Source organism: Heptranchias perlo, chromosome 33 (genome assembly GCF_035084215.1).
Source record: "Heptranchias perlo isolate sHepPer1 chromosome 33, sHepPer1.hap1, whole genome shotgun sequence".
In the NCBI taxonomy this organism is placed as follows: domain Eukaryota; kingdom Metazoa; phylum Chordata; class Chondrichthyes; order Hexanchiformes; family Hexanchidae; genus Heptranchias; species Heptranchias perlo.
The window spans coordinates 4016833-4029152 of record NC_090357.1 but is presented as its reverse complement, the minus strand read 5'-3'; the positions used below and the strand labels follow the sequence as shown (position 1 = coordinate 4029152).

General features: G+C 48.7%; 1 protein-coding gene and 1 long non-coding RNA gene across 3 annotated transcripts in view; one reads left to right on the top strand and one right to left on the bottom strand.

The window, feature by feature from the left end:
- Window positions 1–12320, top strand: part of LOC137301289 (interleukin-18-like) — a 66567-nt gene that overhangs the window by 11931 nt on the left and 42316 nt on the right. The window lies entirely within an intron of this gene.
- LOC137301288 (uncharacterized) lies at window positions 1766–8994 on the bottom strand. The gene is made up of 2 exons (XR_010958260.1): window positions 8871–8994; window positions 1766–4000 (listed from the first exon to the last, which is right to left on the bottom strand). It is a non-coding gene; the product is annotated as an uncharacterized lncRNA (long non-coding RNA).

Here is a 12320-nt window from a genome sequence, read left to right as displayed (position 1 = left end):
TTTCCTCATAGCTAAAATTCTCCAGCCCTGGCAACATCCTTGTAAATCTCCTCTGTACCCTCTCTAGTGCAATCACATCTTTCCTGTAATGTGGTGACCAGAACTGTACGCAGTACTCAAGCTGTGGCCTAACTAGTGTTTTATACAATTCTAGCATAACCTCCCTGCTCTTATATTCTATGCCTTGGCTATAAAGGAAAGTATCCCATATGCCTTCTTAATCACCTTTTCTACCTGTCCTGCTACCTTCAGGGATCTGTGGATATGCACTCCAAGGTCCCTCTGTTCCCCTACACCTCTCAGTAGCCTACCTCTTAAAGGGTGCTGACACTCTATATGCAGGGCAAACACACCATGAGGACCTTCAGGTCATTGTGGTCCTGAGACTGATGAACTCCATCGTGCACAAGTTCAGGAAATTTTCATCCTTGTTTTCAAATCCCTCCCTACCTCTAACTCCCTCCAGCCCTACGAGATCTCTGCACTCCTCCAATTCTGGCCTCTTACTCATCCCCGATTTTCATCGCTCAACTATTGACGGCCGTGCCTTCAGTTGCCCCAGGCCCAAAGCTCTGGATTTTCCTCCCTAAACCTCTCTGCCTCCTTTATGACACCCCTTAAAATCTTATCTCTTCCTAATATCTCCTTATGTGGCTCGGTGTCAATTTCTGTCTGACAACACTCCTGTGAAGTGCCCTTGGGACATTTTACTGCATTAAAGGCACTATATAAATGCAAGTTGTTGCTGTTGTTACCTCCAGTCTTGATTACTGCAATCCTCTCCTTACCAACCTCCCGAGTTTTGCCCTTTGCAAACTGCAACTCATCCAACATCCTATCCTGGCTACTTTTTATTTACCTCCGTGAGGCACTTAGGGACATTTTATTATGTCAAAGTGCATTTTATACAAGTCTAAGTTGTCGGCCTAGAATAATCTGCCAAGCAAAATTGCAGAGATACAGACTTTAAGGGCATTCAGACACATTTGGATGGCAGGCAGGAAGAGCTGGAATGCTAGGAGAAACTACAATAGGTCAGTAAGCCTTGACCTTTCCAATATTTCAATGGTATTTATGTTAAGAGTAAAAGCAGCTAAACATTTATCTGCTAGGAGGCACGGTAAATTCTCCCTTGCCGTGGGGGAAACCCCACCCAGGGCAAACAAGGATGAAAATTTCCTGGACTTGTGCACGATGGAGTTCATCAGTCTCAGGACCACAATGACCTGAAGGTCCTCATGGTGTGTTTGCCCTGCATATATAGAGTGTCAGCACCCTTCAAGAGGTCGGCTACTGAGAAGTGCAGAGGAACGGAGGGACCTTGGAGTGCATGTCCACAGATCCCTGAAGGTAGCAGGACAGGTAGAAAAGGTGATTAAGGCAGCATATGGGATACTTCCCTTCAGAGCCCACATTACCACCCCACCGTGACAAGGCAGGAACTGGGCCCAAATAACCAGTGAGAGCATGCCACTGGGTACCACTTATGCCGTAACACCGCAAAAACCTGATCGTATCTGCGGGAGATCCTCAGAAGGACAGATCAAGGGCGGTGTGCAATATTTTATCATCCAGCCCTTCACAATTTGATGATTATTTTTTTGCAGCTGTAACTTAGAGAGAGAGAGAGCAATGACCTGGTTTCCACCCACACACAAGTCGAGGAATGCATATAGGAGCCAATTGGTAGACTAAACTATCGCAAAGAAAATACAGAAGTGAAGTGAAAATAAGTTTGTTGAAAAAAAAAACTTTGTAAAACTGATTGCAGCAAATGTGACCTTTCAAATTCATTTTTATTTCCTTTTTCAAAACTACATTGAGGATTTAACACAGAAGTTAAGAGGAAAATTCCAGTAAGGGAGGGAAGAGAAGGATCAAATTCTTCAACCAAAACTGCTGTTATAATGATTGAAACCTTTCCGCTGTTACTGTGGGATCCGAAACACTGGCCGGTTCGAAAGACTCAGATTTTCCAATTTCTTTTCAAAAACTTCAATCCATCTCACTATACGGGTGTAAGCTTTTAATGAAACTCCTTTGTCTGAGTAAATTAACTCTAAAGTGCTCAATTACTAAAAAGTATTTTTTTTTTTAAGAAACGTACTGGATATTCTGAAGCAGGCAATTCAATGTTTTTTTTTAAATACATAAAGAGGAATGTCGTAGAATCACACAGCACAGAAGGTGGCCATTCGGCCCATCTTGCTTAAAATATGCAGTTGGAACAGAATTACTTATCTTGGTTCAACCGAGTAATGGCCACTTGGCCAAGGCAGCAGAAGGTTGGCAGTGTTGCACCAAGGCAAGAGTTGATGCTTTTCGGAGAGGAAGGGAAAGTCTAGAGTGCAGGGGGGGGGGGGGGAAAGAGGGGGAGAAAGACGGGGGAAAAGCAGCGTTTCATACTCGTACTGGTTGTAAGCAACATCTGTGAAGGTGACAGAACACAGTCCAGGGTAAATGATTCTGTTCCAGCTGCATGTTTTAAGCCTTTGGCTCTGTTGGTTTGGATTCCAAAGGCCAGTGGTCACTTTGCTAAACCCGACTATCTCGACCCAGCAGCAGGTTTGAGACTCACAAGAAACTGGGCGGCCCAACTGAACCAAAAAGTAGTTTTAGTAATTTCTGGAATGCTAAGAGACTGGAGAAGGCCATAATGAAAAAACAATGAGAGAGACACCCAAACATATTCCAACCCGGCAAACATCGCAAGGGAATAACCATTTATCTCCTCAACCCTGCAGCACTGCAGTCAAAACAGCCCCCTTTCACAGGCCTGTCGCTCCTGATAATATCTAGAGCAAAAGTTGCAGTTATGGCTGTAGAATTCAGCAAGTCAATGTTAAAAATAGTGACCAGTGAGTGTAATAGAGCTGTTGTGACTCAGTCGGCAGCACTCTCGCCTCTGAAATCAGGAGGTCGTGGGCTCAAGTCCCACTTGAGATTTGAGCACAAAACCCAGGCTGACACTCCCAGTGCAGTACTGAGGGAGCACTGTACTGGCGGGGGTGCCGTCTTTCAGATGAGATGTTTATAGACAGATATAAATAGAATTTATTAAAATTAACACAGCAGCCACAATATGTAAATATTTTTGTCCCGTTTGGGAAACAGCTGCCGCCAGTTACATGAGGGAGAAAGGAATATGGAAGGATATGCTGATTGGGTGAGATGAAGTAGGGAGGGAGGAGGCTTGTGTGGAGCATAAACCCTGGCAGGGACCTGCTGGGCCGAACAGCCTGTTTCTGTGCTGTACATTCTATGTAATTCTCTAAGTACAACAGCGACAAAACTTCAAAAAGTACTTAATTGACTATAAAGTGCTTTGGGACGTCCTGAAAAGAGCATTAACAATATTTAAGATTCGATACTTTTTCCTTCGGGAATTGAGAAAATCTTTCTCCCCCCCACTCCTCAGAGACACTGCAAGCTATTCAACCGTGGAGCATCACAGCTGAGCATAAACCATAGTCATGTGTTCACCACACAGCAGCAGGACATCTGGTGGGAGATACTTGCCGGCTGAAATGGAACCATCTTCTCACGTAGGGAGAGAGTGGGACACAGCTTTTTTTCCAAAAAAAAAAGCTTAGCGTTTATAAACGGATATAAATAGAATATATTAAAATTAACACAGCAGCGATAATATGTAAACATTTTTGTCCACTTTGGGAACATCTGGGATAGCTGCTGACCAGAGAGTGTGATGCACATCCCAGACTGTATAATTAGGTAGGTGTGTAGACAGTACATGGCACTTGGCCCAAGTTACAAAAGGTCAAAGAGCACCTCCAGCATGAATTGTTTGACCATCTTTGTTACAAGTGAAGCTACCGAGAATGTTCACAGAGGAGTGATCAGCATGCATTAAAAAATAAACTATCAAAAAGATCTTTGAGATGACTCTCGGTCTCTTCTCTCTCATTCCGAGTCAGCTTCGTTACTGGTTCCTCCACCGAGTTGGTTTACTGGAGTAAGATTGTCCCATTTTGATGAGGCTCTGTGGGAAAGGTGCAGAAGTTAGACCTCACTTTGTCATTCCGACCTTGCCCCACACCGTCCGTTCTTGGTGTCTCGGACACATGGGGAAGAGACATACACTCGAGAACTGGAGGAGTGAGGAGAGGAGCCAGGAGGCCAATCCTTGGCATCGGAGGATTGAGCTACGAGGAGGTTATTTGAGGAAACTTGGGCTCTTCATTCTTGGAAGGCAGTGACCAAGAGGGGGATCTCAGACAAAAAAATTTTAAAAAGGCAAAACTGTAATATTACTTCGAAGCAAAGCTGGACAGCAGGAGAAACTGGGAAAGACAAATTTATACCAACAACTTGCATTTATATAGTGCCTTTAAACGTTAAAAAAAAGTCCAAAGGCACTTCAGGGAAGCATAAATCGGACAAAAATGGATATCAAGCCAAAGGAGATATTAGGAGGGTTGAGGTGAGTTTTAAGAAGGGTCTTAAAGGTGGAAAGATGGAGTGATTTAGGGAGGGAATTCCAGAGAGTATGGCCTAGATGGATGAAGGGACAGCCGCAAATGGTGGGCTGAAGTGGGGGATGCACGATTGGCCAAAGTTGGAGAAACAGAGAGTTTTTCAGGCTGGAGGAGGTTACAGAGATATTGAGGGGGCAAGATGATGGAGGGATTTAAATATGAGGGCGAGGAATTTTTAAATCTGAGGAATTGAGGGACCTGGAACCAATGTAGGTCAGCGAGCACAGGACTGGTGGGTAAGCAGGACAGAATATGGACAAGTTTTAGGACAGATGTCAAGAATTTCTTCAAAGAGAGAGTGATCAACATATGGGAGGGACTGCAGGTAGTCATGAAAGAGACAGCTGAACCCTGTAATAGGGAAAAACTTTTCTTTCTAGTTAGATGAAACCAAAATGGGTCTACCTCATCTGTAGCCATCTTTTGCAATGGCTCAATCTGAACTGAAGATGGTTTTACACACATCCGATCTGACTAGAGAGTGAAAGGTGCTTTTTACTACCAAGTTGCTATCATGTCAAGTGGCAGTTGGACCCAACAAATGGACACAGCCTGAACTGGGGAGGGGGGACAATGTACCAAGGCTCCTGTTTAACAGCTAACTGTCCATGCAAGGGAAGGAGAGGAATTAAAACAGCACAGGGTCAGGCTCAACTGTGATGCTCCTCTGCCCCCACCTCACATGCAGAGTTCCTGATCTCGACCAGGGTCATCATTTATGCTCGAGAATTGAAAACACACGATTTCAAATCGCCTTCCAGAGAACACGGCCAAAAGAGAAGATCAGCCGTCCAGAGCAGATAATCCAAATAAGAAAACACAGCTTCCCTTTACAAGAGACTACCCCTTTTCTTTCCAGGTTGCTTCCTCCTAAAACAAGCTCATCCATAACTCTGCTGCCCGTATCCTAACTCGTACCAGGTCCCGTTCCACCCATCACCCCGTGCTCGCTGACCTACATTGGCTCCCCGTCTCGTCCTAGTTTTCAAATCCATCCCTATCTCCGTAACCTCCTCCAGCCCGACAACCCTCCGAGATCTCTGCGCTCCTCCAATTCCAGCCTCTTGCGCATCCGCGATTTTCATCGCTCCACCATTGGGCGGGCGTGCCTTCAGCTGCCTAGGCTCTGGAATTCCCTCCCTAAATCTCTCCGCCCTGCTCTCCTCCTTTGAGTTGCTACTTCTTTGACCAAGCTTTTGGTCACCCGTCCTAATATCTCATGTGGCTCTGTGTCAAATTGTGTCCGATTACATGCCTGTGAAGCATTTTGGGACTTTTTACTACATTAAAAAAGGTGCTATATAAATGCAAGTTTTTGTTGTTGTTGGCTAGGTCTCTCTCCATCCACAGCTGGCAGGCAAAACCGAGGCTTAAGACCTGATTACAAGCAGCCTGGTGTAATTCACCCTCCCTGTGGAGGGGAGCTGAGCGCCAAAGTGGGAGGGGGAGACAAGTAACAGCAAGTGAAGGATCACGGGCAGAATGACAAAATCTGACAGCCCCGTTCCACAACTACATCACCACCTGAAGAAAGACTGGGTTTTCTTTAAATAACAAGAACAAATAAATCAGATGTAAAAGCGAGAGGAAATACAACGATCCTGGATTGCAGCTTTTACCCTGTCGCTCCCAACTTCTTTCCTGTTATTCATCACTTCACAACTGCAGGAATATATAAAAACACGACGCCTCCATCTACTGGCAGACAGCAGGAGTCCAGAAAGCAAAAAAAAAAACTCCTTCCTTCCTTCCCTGTCCTGAAACTGCTAACTCACTCTGGGGTACAGTCCCACCACCCACTGTGGACTTCTGCCACTCCAGCCAAAAAGGGACAAACAAGTGAGTCTACACAGTGAGTGCAAGCAAGCTTAAAATTTGATTAAGTGTGAAAAGAACTTGCATTTCTTTAGTGCCTGTCATGACCTTAGGACGTCCCAAAGGGCTTTACATCCAATGAGTTAGTTTTAAAGTGTAATGTAGGGAAACGTGACAGCCAATTTATGCACAGCAAGATCCCACAAACAATGTGATCATGACCAGATAATCTGTTTTTTCAGTGATGTTGATTGAGGTATAAATATTGGCCAAGATATCAGGGAGAAATCCCCTGCTCTGCTTCAAATAGTACCATGGGATCTTTTACGTCCACCTAAGAGGAACTAAAAAGAACGATCTTGCATTTTTATAGCGCCTTTCACAACCTCAGGACATTCCAAAGTGTTTTTAAAGCCAATGAAGTATCTTTGGAGTGCAGTCGCTGTTGTAATGTAGCAGCCAATTTGCACACTGCAAGGTCCCACAAAGAGCAATGTGATAATGACCAGATAATCTATTTTTTAGTGATGTTGGTTGAGGGATAAATATTGGCCAGTACACCGGGGAGAACTGCCCTGCATCAAAAATAGTGGCATTGAAGATCTTTTATGTCACCCAAGAGGGGCAGACAGGACCTTGGTTTAACGTCTCATCCGAAAGACGGCACCTCCGACAGTGCAGCACTTCCTCAGTACTGCACTGAGTGTCAGCATAGATTATGTGCTCAGCTCTCAGGAGTGGGACTTGAACCCACGACCCTCTGACTCAGAGGCGAGAGTGCTACCCACTGAGCCACAGCAGACACCTCCAGTACTGCGCTCCTGGGCTCTGCCCACCCAGCTGCTCCTATGCAGCATTTTCATGGGACGTTTAACAGTTTGGCAATCGAGGCCAGGAGTTTCGGCTCCAGCTACCGGGAGTCAGGCCTCGTTCCAGCAACTGCCTGCACCATTCGCAGGAAAAACAGAGATTTGGTGTTGGGTAAGTGTTACGGTCAATTCCTCCCCGCCCGGGGTGAGGGGACAGAGCAAGGTACAATTTCAATACCTTTCACTAGGCGGCTTTTTCCCTGGCCACAGTACAACAAACACCTCAAGCTTCCGACGGGCTGCAACGCTGGTCAGGAGACGGAACGTATCCCAGACGCCTCACGTACTACGTCCAGAACATACGAAAAACGACGGGCAGGAAAAGACCAGCTGGTCCATCAAGCCTGTCCCCATGCCATGGTGGCCAGAGCATCATGACCTCCCACCCCCTCAGCCATGTAATCTACAACAACCGCCTGCATTTTATAAAGTGCCTTTAACATAGTAAAAAATGAGTCCAAGGCGCTTCACAGGAGTGTTATCAAAAATCTGACACCGAGCCACATAAGGAGATATTAGGACAGGTGACCGAAAGCTTGGTCAAAGAGGTAGGTTTTAAGGAGCGTCTTAAAGGAGAGAGAGAGAGAGAGAGGCGGAGAGGTTTAGGGAGGGAATTCCAGAGCTTAGGGCCTAGGCAGCTGAAGGCACGGCCGCCAATGGTGGAGCGATGAAAAATCTGGGATGTGCAAGAGGCCAGAATTGGAGGAGCGCAGAGATCTGGGAGGGTTGTAGGTCTGGAGGAGGTTACAGAGATAGGGAGGGGGGGCGAGGCCACGGTGGGATTCGAAAACAAGGATGAGAATGTTAAATCTGCTGGGAGTGGCAGAACAAAAGAGTAAAAACTCCAGGGCTAATCTGGGAAAAACTCTGGGAAAATTCCTCTCCGACCCCCTCAGGCGATTGAGCCCCCAAAAACAAATTGCTTTCATCTTCATATTTTCTTTTTTAAAAAAAAGCTTCCTTGCCTCCACCCGGTTCTCATCCCCTTTCTTCAGGTACTGGAGTGTGGGCCCACAAGAATTACACAAAAAAAACAATTCTTTCTACAGGGGAGTCTGGTCGACTGGCCGATCAACCATGGGGGGGCAAGCCGGGGCTCTGATGTCCTCACCACCATTGACAATTGCCAACAGGAAACCCGGGCTGACGTTCCGACCCTCCCTACTCCACGGGGGGGGTGGAGACAGATTCCAGTCCATCACGAACCCAGCCAACATCAGCACCAGCACCAAATCCAGCATCTTCCGACCTGTATGGTTTAGAAGCACATAGAATCTAACAGCACAGAAGGAAGCCCTTCGGCCCATCGTGCCTGTGCCAACTCTTTGGTAGAGCCATGCAATTAGTCCCACTCCCCCTGCTCCTTCCCCATAGCTCCGCTAATTTTTTTTCCCCTTTCAAGTATTTATCCAATTCGCTTTTGAAAGTTATTATTGAATCTGCTTCCAGATCATAACAAACTCGCCTCAAAAAAATAATTCTCATCGTCCCCCCCCCCCCCGATTCCTTTGCCAATTATCGTAAATCTGTATCTTCTGGTTACTGACCCTCCTGCCAGTGGAAACAGTTTGTCCCCCATCAAAACCCTTCACATCACAAGGTGCATTCACCCAATAAATCATTGGAGGAGCTTAGAGTTTAAAAATTATTTTACCCTTCCCTTTGCTACTTTTCTTTTGTTGTCACATACCTGTGTTTGTACTTTGTGGATGAGGTCACATATCTCGCTAATCAGATGAACTTGGAATCCATTGGCCATGATCTCCAGGCCATTGTACGTCACGATGTATTTGTAATATTTTTCAATCACTTTTCTGGAAATGAAAGCAGACAGATCACTTAAGCCAAGTTGCTCGGGTCTAGAACTCTGTTTTGTTGACAGAAATAGCATTCAGGTGAGTAAACTCAGGTGATTCCTCAGTCCCCAGTGAGGAGCTACAACACTGTAACCCACCAACTGCTGACCGGCACTGCCCTCCAATGTGCCTCCCCGTGAATTCATCGCTATGCTTCCAATAATTTGTCAATATCTCAAGATGCCGACACCAACAGATCTCGATGTTCTGATTTGCTAAAAACAGACCTTGCCTAAACTCCACACCCACAAAGTTCAAATTTCTTTAGTGCCTTCATCCAAAAACGCTGCTGCCCGTATCCTAACTCGCCCCAAAACCCGTTCACCCATCACCCCCTGTGCTTGCTGATTAGCTCCCAGTCTGGCAAGTTCCTATCCTGGTGGTCCAATCCCTCCATGGCCCATGGGCCCATGGCCCATGGCCCTCGCCCCCTCCCTATCTCTGTAACCTCCTCCAGCCCTACAACCCTCCCAGATCTCTGCACTCCTACAAAATGGATAAGAGATTGACACCACCTGAATACAATTAACACTACTTGATATAAATCACAAGATAAAACCTAGGTCTTTTGACCAAGCTTTTGGTCACCTGTCCTAATATCTCCTTATGTGCTCAGTGCCAAATTTTTTGTCTGATAATGTTCCTGTGAAGCGCCTTGGGATGTTTTATTAGGAAGGGAGGGGAAGGAAGAGGAAGGGAGGGGAAGGAAGGAAGAGGAAGGGAGGGAAGGGGGGGAGGGAGGAAGGGGGGAGGGAGGAAGGGGGGGAGGGAGGAAGGGGGGGAGGGAGGAAGGGGGGAGGGAGGAAGGGGGGAGGGAGGAAGGGGGGAGGGAGGAAGGGGGGAGGGAGGAAGGGGGGAGGGAGGAAGGGGGAAGGGAGGAAGGGGGAAGGGAGGAAGGGGGAAGGGAGGAAGGGGGGAAGGGAGGAAGGGGGAAGGGAGGAAGGGGGAAGGGAGGAAGGGGGAAGGGAGGAAGGGGGAAGGGGGAAGGGAGGAAGGGGGAAGGAGGAAGGGGGGAAGGGAGGAAGGGAGGAGGAGGAAGAAGAAGAGGAAGGGAGGAGGAGGAGGAAGAAGAAGAGGAAGGGAGGAGGAGGAGGAAGAAGAAGAGGAAGGGAGGAGGAGGAAGAAGAAGAGGAAGGGGAGGAGGAGGAGGAGGAGGAGGAGGAGGAGGAGGAGGAGGGAGGAGGAGGAAGAAGAAGAGGAAGGGAGGAGGAGGAGGAGGAAGAAGAAGAGGAAGGGAGGGAGGAGGAGGAAGAAGAAGAGGAAGGGAGGAGGGAGGAGGAGGAGGAAGAAGAAGAGGAAGGGAGGAGGAGGAGGAGGAGGAAGAAGAAGAGGAAGGGAGGAGGAGGAGGAGGAGGAAGAAGAAGAGGAAGGGAGGAGGAGGAGGAGGAAGAAGAAGAGGAAGGGGAGGAGGAGGAGGAGGAAGAAGAAGAGGGAAGGGAGGAGGAGGAGGAGGAAGAAGAAGAGGAAGGGAGGAGGGAGGGAGGAGGAAGAAGAAGAGGAAGGGAGGAGGAGGAGGAGGAAGAAGAAGAGGAAGGGAGGAGGAGGAGGAGGAAGAAGAAGAGGAAGGGAGGAGGAGGAGGAGGAAGAAGAAGAGGAAGGGAGGAGGAGGAGGAGGAGGAGGAAGAAGAAGAGGAAGGGAGGAGGAGGAGGAGGAAGAAGAAGAGGAAGGGAGGAGGAGGAGGAGGAAGAAGAAGAGGAAGGGAGGGAGGAGGAGGAGGAGGAGGAAGAAGAAGAGAAGGGAGGAGGAGGAGGAGGAGGAGGAAGAAGAAGAGGAAGGGAGGAGGAGGAGGAGGAGGAAGAAGAAGAGGAAGGGAGGGAGGAGGAGGAGGAAGAAGAAGAGGAAGGGAGGAGGAGGAGGAGGAGGAAGAAGAAGGAGGAAGGGAGGAGGAGGAAGAAGAAGAGGAAGGGAGGAGGAGGAGGAGGAGGAAGAAGAAGAGGAAGGGAGGAGGAGGAAGAAGAAGAGGAAGGGAGGAGGAGGAGGAGGAAGGGAGGAGGGAGGAGGGGAGGAGGAGGAGGAAGAAGGAGAGGAGGAGGAGGAAGGGAGGAGGAGGGAGGAGGAAGGGAGGAGGAGGAGGAGGAAGAAGAAGAGGAAGGGAGGAGGAGGAGGAGGAAGAAGAGAGGAAGGGAGGAGGAAGAAGAGAAGAGGAAGGGAGGAGGAGGAGGAAGAAGAGGAGGAGGAGGAGGAGGAAGAAGAAGAAGAGGAAGGGAGGGAGGAGGAGGAAGAAGAAGAAGAAGGAGAGGGAGGAGGAGGAGGAAGAAGAAGAGGAAGGGAGGAGGAGGAAGAAGAAGAGGAAGGGAGGAGGAGGAGGAGGAAGGGAGGAGGAGGAGGAAGAAGAAGGGAGGGAGGAGGAGGAAGAAGAAAGAGGAAGGGAGGAGGAGGAGGAGGAGAAGAGGAGGGAGGGAGGAGGAGGAGGAAAGAAGGGAAGGGGAGGAGGGGAGGAGGAGGAGGGAGGAGGAAGAGAGGAGGAGGAGGGAGGAAGAAGAAGAAGGGAGGGAGGAGGAGGAGGAAGGAGGAAGGAGGAGGAGGAAGGGAGGAGGAGAGGAGGAGGGAGGAAGAAGAAGAGGAAGGGAGGAGGAGGAGGAAGAAGAAGGAAGGGAGGAGGAGGAGAGAAGGGAAGGGAGGAGGAGGAGGAGGTGGAGGGAGGAGTGGAAGAAGAGAGGAAGGGGAGGAGGAGGAGGAAGAAGGAGAGGAGGAAGAGGAGGAGGAGGGAGGAGGAAGAGGAGTGAAGGAGGAAGGGGGAGGAAGAAGAGGAAGGGAGGAGGAGGAGGAAGGTAGGAAGAGGAGGAGGAGGAAGGAAGAAGAGGAGGGAGGAGGAGGGAAGAGAGGGAAGGGAGGAGGAGGGAGAAGAAGAGGAAGGGAGGGAGGAAGAGAGGAAGGGAGGAGTGAAGAAGAGGAAGGGAGGAGGAAGGAAGAAGAGGGAAGGGAGGGGGGAAGAAGAAAGAGGAAGGGGAGGAGAGGATGGGAGGAGGAGGAAGAGATGAGGAGGGGGAGGAGGAGGAAGGAAGAGGAAGGGAGGAGGAGGAAGAAGAGGAAGGGAGGAGGAGGAGAAGAGGAAGGGAGGAGGAGGAAGGGAGGAGGAAGGGAGGAGGAGGGGAAGAAGAGGAAGGGGAGGAGGAGGAAGAAGAGGAAGGGAGGGAGGAGGAAGAAGAGGAAGGGAGGAGGAGGAAGAAGAGGAAGGGAGGAGGAGGAAGAAGAGGAAGGGAGGAGGAGGAAGAAAAAGGGAGGAGGAGGAAGAGGAAGGAAGAGGAAGGGAGGAAGAAGGAATAAAAAATATGCAAAACCA